This window comes from Salvelinus alpinus, chromosome 3 (assembly GCF_045679555.1).
Source record: "Salvelinus alpinus chromosome 3, SLU_Salpinus.1, whole genome shotgun sequence".
Lineage (NCBI taxonomy): Eukaryota > Metazoa > Chordata > Actinopteri > Salmoniformes > Salmonidae > Salvelinus > Salvelinus alpinus.
The window spans coordinates 58,171,910-58,177,909 of NC_092088.1; the positions used below are offsets into that span (position 1 = coordinate 58,171,910).

Sequence of the window (6,000 nt, forward strand, 5' to 3'; positions counted from 1 at the left end):
GATTGAACTAATCATGTAAATATTAATTAACTAGAGAGGGACACCACGGAAGAATATTTATAGAGCTGTTATCTTTCGAATAAACTCTTAAAGATTTTGTAATATTTTACTAAATAACAGTCACATTAATCGTCATTTTATTCAGTCTCATCTGAAGGTTGTAAGTCCTTGATTGTCTGCAAGAATCCTGGCTAACAAGTTGAATCAGCAATACAAAATTGGGTTTAATTATTTATTTACTAAATACCTAACTAATCACACAGAATCACACATATACGATTAAATCATAACTTGATCACAAATTACGTCATACAGAAAACGTCCCTAGCGGGCGGAATAGATATGACAGCTTGTTACACAAAGGGAAGGGGCGGGATTTTAGTGAAAGAGCGGGAGATTCGGAACAGGGCAAAAGCTGTGCTCTCGTAAATATAGTTTCTTATGCATTCTAAATACCGCCCATTTGACAAGGAAAATGCAATACATATTTACTCTGAGCTGCGCTTCAGTAGGTTGGTGGTAGATGGAAGGCCGTATCGACGACCCGAGTCCTCTGTCCTTTGGAGGATGTCTCTGGTCTCTGGTAGTCACGGGATACTTCGTAGTACCCTTGTGTGTGGAAGACGGGATACTCGGACGGTCCTTCCTAACCTGCGTTTGTAGCAGCTGTTGCCAACTCAACGGCTAGGAGATATCACTTCTGTAGTGAACACGAGTTCAAAGTTCATACCATTCGCAATCAAAGTCCATGCTGATGTTGGCTTCATCTAAAGTGATTATCTGAACCATTCTGACACTGGATCGTCATCCTAGCATACCCGGAACAGGAAGTTACATTTTTGTCACTGCCTTTATATAGTGGAGGTAGAGGGGTGTGTGTGAAAAGTCTATTACCCAGGTCTCTTCACAGGGGCGGGCCCCTGGTTGAGCAGAAGCCACATTTATGAAAACACAGATCTCTCATTTGGATGGTAAAATTACATTTCACCTCTTCACAAACAATGTCATATTCAAACATTTGAATTAAACAACAATTCCATGTGAATCCGATACCTCTGACGTTTAGACTTTTCACAGTAGCGTTTATGTCATTCTATCATTGATGAGAATGTGTCAGAGGGCAACCGAACTGACATAATATACCTTAAGTACCACCGCATATGTACAGTTGGTTGGATTACCAGAATATAGTTCATTTCCCCCAACTTCTGATGTTACCCAGAATCTCTATGTTAACCCATGGGTTTCCTTATGTCACATCAGTTATAGTGGGGAGAGAGAAAAAGGGGGAAAGAGGTATTTATGACTGTCGTAAACCTACCCCCAACCCAACGTCATGACAATAGCATCAATGCCTTCCTCTTGCAGGAACTGCTGACACACTCCAGCCACATGAGGTCTAGCATTGTCTTGCATTAGGAGGAACCCAGGGCCAACCGCACCAGCATATGGTCTCACAAGGGGTCTGAGGATCTCATCTCGGTACCTAATGGCAGTCAGGCTACCTCTGAAGAGCACATGGAGGGCTGTGCGGCCCCCCAAAGAAATGCCACCCCACACCATGACTGACCCACCGCCAAACCGGTCATGCTGGAGGATGTAGCAGGCAGCAGAACGTTCTCCACGGCGTCTCCAGACTCTGTCACGTCTGTCACATGTGCGTGTGAACCTGCTTTCATCTGTGAAGAGCACAGGGCGCCAGTGGCGAATTTGCCAATCTTGGTGTTCTCTGGCAAATGCCAAACGTCCTGCACGGTGTTGGGCTGTAAGCACAACCCCCACCTGTGGACGTCGGGCCCTCATACCACCCTCATGGAGTCTGTTTCTGACCGTTTGAGCAGACACATGCACATTTGTGGCCTGCTGGAGGTCATTTTGCAGGGCTCTGGAAGTGCTCCTCCTTGCACAAAGACGGAGGTAGCGGTCCTGCTGCTGGGTTGTTGCCCTCCTACAGCCTCCTCCACATCTCCTGATGTACTGGCCTGTGTCCTTGTAGCGCCTCCATGCTCTGGACACTACGCTGACAGACACAGCAAACCTTCTTGCCACAGCTCGCATTGATGTGCCATCCTGGATGAGCTGCACTACCTAAGCCACTTGTGTGGGTTGTAGACTCCGTCTCATGCTACCACTAGAGTGAAAGCACCGCCAGCATTCAAAAGTGACCAAAACATCAGCCAGGAAGCATAGGAACTGAGAAGTGGTCTGTGGTCACCGTCTGCAGAACCACTCCTTTATTGGGGGTGTCTTGCTAATTGCCTATAATTTCCACCTTTTGTCTAGCTCCTTTGCACAACAGCATGTGAAATTTATTGTCAATCAGTGTTGCTTCCTAAGTGGACAGTTTGATTTCACAGAAGTGTGATTGACTTGGAGTTACATTGTGTTGTTTAAGTGTTCCCTTTATTTTTTTGAGCAGTATATATATATATATATATATATATATATTAGATTAGATAGATTGTGATTTAAATATATATATATATATTAGATTAGATAGATTGTGATTTAAATATATATATATATATATATATATATATAAATCACAATCAAAATGCCTTAAGCAGAGCATGGGGGGGGGGGGGGGGGTGGACTCAAGCGGGGAAATTAGTAAAACAAACACAAAAGTGTTGATTTAATGTTTTTTTATGCCCAGCTCATGACGCCCCTTGATGATGAGGCCTATAAGGCAGGCAATTGCATATTCTGTCTAATGCTAATTCCGCCAGTGTCCACAGGGAGGTTTGCTTCAAACATTGAGTTTGCTCTGGCTTTGTTTTTCACATATTAGGATGCTTATCATCAGAATGGATAGTGTTCAATGCCACATCTGTGTAGGCTAACGTTCCATTGTAAGCCAATAAACTTCAGTACATGTTATGATGCAAATTCTTATAGTAGGTAGGCAAAATTATTTAAATCCTGGATTTGTAAAAATCCCTGTTTCTGGTGGAATTTGCAACAGCCGGGTCCCCTGCTTATTTGCATGTGTCCCCCGCCGCCACCACCACCATACCGCTTTAGGAATGAATGCAGCCCCAGTTTGCAATTTTTTGGGACAAATGACTCGAGTCGACAACTGGAGCAAATCTGTTGGGTCAAAAGAATAACACCCACCAACTTTATGTGGGGAAAATTGAGCGCGTTTGAATGTGATAGCATCCCACCACATTTCATGTAAGTAAATCGTTTTACTCATAACGAACTCTGAAACTGCACATGCCAAACGCTCTTAAGAGTCTAATTGGGGAGAGGATATGAGTAGAATCCGAATGATGTAGCCAAGCGTTTGTCAGAGAAACTTCTAATAATTTCGATGCACAGTTTTTGGGATTAAATTATTTTAACAAACGAATTTACCAAACACTGTGCATGTAAACTGTACGGAGTAGCCTAGATCACAAATAGCATATGTTTATAGCTGAAGTTCTAATGGTAACAATAATGCACTGCGCTACCTCGAAATGACATGCGAATGCACCGTTACCTTAGTAAGCATTAGTAAACCTATAATTTATAATTTCACATTTTGTGTGTGTGTATGTGTTAGAGAGAGAGAGACAGGACTAATGTTTGATTAGCTGTAGGATATTGTATTATTTTAAACAAAACTTTGCATAGAGGCCAGTAGGCTACACAACCCAATGACACATTCCCATACTGTGTGTGTTGTCTTTACAGGGGGAGCACGAGAGTTAACAAAATATCCCCTATAGAATACATGACATAGTAGCACGACCATAGAATCAGTATTATGTCTCTACTGCCATTAATTCCAATTAGACTGGTGTGGATTTCTCCCTGGCCAACATGGCTGCTATTTCCACCCCATTCTGAAACTTTGAGAGTTTATGACATGGCCTCTCTAGTAATTTAATAGGATCTCCATGAGCATGACTGTAGACACTTCTTATTGACTCAAACCTCTCCCTCTTTTATAATGTGCTTCTCTCTGATAAGCATTTGCTCAAAGTAATTTGTAGTGAGATAGCATTATCAGCTGTATGCTCTATCAACAGTCCTGAGGATCAGGATGCTGCCATTTCAAAATGTTCAGCTGCAACATCCTAAATAACATGAAGTACTTCACTGCCTTTAATTTAATGTAACTATATGTAATCTAAAATGTAATCTACGTAATCCCCAAAATAAATTATTTATTATGAGAGGACCATAAACAATAGCTAGTAATGCTGCATACTCTAGTTATAAATTGCTGAGGTGTCGTCACTTTTGAGGACACAAGCTCAAGTACATAGTACAAATATGATACAAATATTATATATTTTATGACGTCCAGGGCTTTTGGAAAGTATTCAGACCCCCTGACTTTTTCCACATTTTGTTACGTTACAGACTTATTCTGAAATGCATTAAATAAATACAAATATTCAGCAATCTACACACAATACCCCATAATGACAAAGCACATAAAGTTTTTGTTGAAATTTTAGGAAATGTCTTTACACAGAAATGCCTTATTTACATAAGTAGTCAGACCCTTTGCTATGAGACTCCAAATTGAGCTCAGGTGCATCCTGTTTCCAGTGATCACCCTTGAGACGTTTCTACAACTTGATTGGAGTCCACCTGTGGTAAATTCAATTGATTGAACATGATTTGGAAAGGCACACACCTGTTTATATAAGGTTGCACAGTTGACAGTGCATGTCAGAGCAAATACCAAGCCATGAGCTTGAAGGAATTTTCCATAGAGCTCCGAAACAGGATTGTGTCGAGTCACAGATCTGGGGAATGGTACCAAAATATTTCTGCAGCATTGAAGGTCCCCAAGAACATAATGGCTACAGGTTCACCTTCCAACAGGACAACAACCCTAAGCACACAGCCAAGATAACGCAGGAGTGGCTTCGGGACAAGTCTCTGAATGTCCTTGAGTGGCCGAGCCAAAGCCCGGACTTGAACCCGATTGAACATCTCTGGAGAGACCTGAAAATAGCTGTGCAGCGACACTCCCCATCCAACCTGACAGAGCTTGAGAGGATATGCAGAGAAGTATGGGATAAACTCCCCAAATACAGGTGTACCAAGCTTGTAGCGTCATACCCAAGAGCACTCAAGGCTGTAATTGCTGCCAAAGGTGCTTCAACAAAGTACTGAGTAAGGGTCTGAATACTTATGTAAATATGATTTATTTTTTATTTTTACAAACCCGCTTTTGCTTTGTCATTATGGGGTATTGTGTGTAGATTGATGGAAAAAACTATTTAATACATTTTATAATAAGGCTGTAACGTAACAAAATGTGTAAAAGTCAAGGGGTCTGAATACTTTCCAAATGCATTGTATTTCCTGACTGCTCTCCATCCACTATCTGAGTAAGAGGGTCTGCAGTGCCAGGTGGGACGCAGGGTGAAAAAAATGCCATTACTCAGGAATTTTGAAAGAACATTGTCCCTCAACCATGAATATCATGGCTGTCCACCGCAGCATACGTAAGAGAATAGTGAGTTTTAACCACCCTTAGGCAAACACTAAGACTAACACTAAGGCTGTAACGTAACAAAATGTGGAAAAAGTCAAGGGTTCTGAATATTTTAGGGATATAAACAAATTTGTGCATTTTGTTGGGGGGAGAAATAAGTTTTTTGAGCGTATGGAACATTTCTGGGATATTTTATTTCAGCTCATCAAACATTGGACCAACACTTTACATGTTGCGTTTATATTATTGTTCAGTGTATATATTTATTCAGTGGAATTAGCAATATACCTTTTACATGGAAATGCCCTATTCACTTCTATACATTCTTTTGCCTGGTACCAGATTATGAGTCCCTTGACACTTGTGGGGATTTTAGAGCAAAACAGAGAACATCATCGTGTTCGTGTGAGTGTCATCTTTCCAGAAAAGGGTCATGTGTGTAGCCAAAACCGTTCGGATGCTATAGAGCAGGGGTGTCAAAGTCAAATGGACGGAGGGCCAAATAAAAAATTTAGCTACAAGCCGAGGGCCGGACTGTTCGAATGTTCATTGAA

At 41.5% G+C, this 6,000-nt stretch overlaps 1 protein-coding gene across 2 annotated transcripts in view; it reads left to right on the forward strand.

Annotated features, from left to right (window-relative positions):
- Nucleotides 1-2,804: 2,804 nt before the first annotated feature.
- The window catches only part of LOC139571019 (equilibrative nucleoside transporter 1-like), a 58,490-nt gene continuing 55,294 nt past the window's right edge, over nucleotides 2,805-6,000 (forward strand). For both annotated transcript variants that reach the window (XM_071393481.1, XM_071393483.1), the window contains exon 1: nucleotides 2,805-3,177. The gene's annotated coding sequence lies outside the window, so the exon portion shown is untranslated. The remainder of the gene's footprint in view (nucleotides 3,178-6,000) is intronic.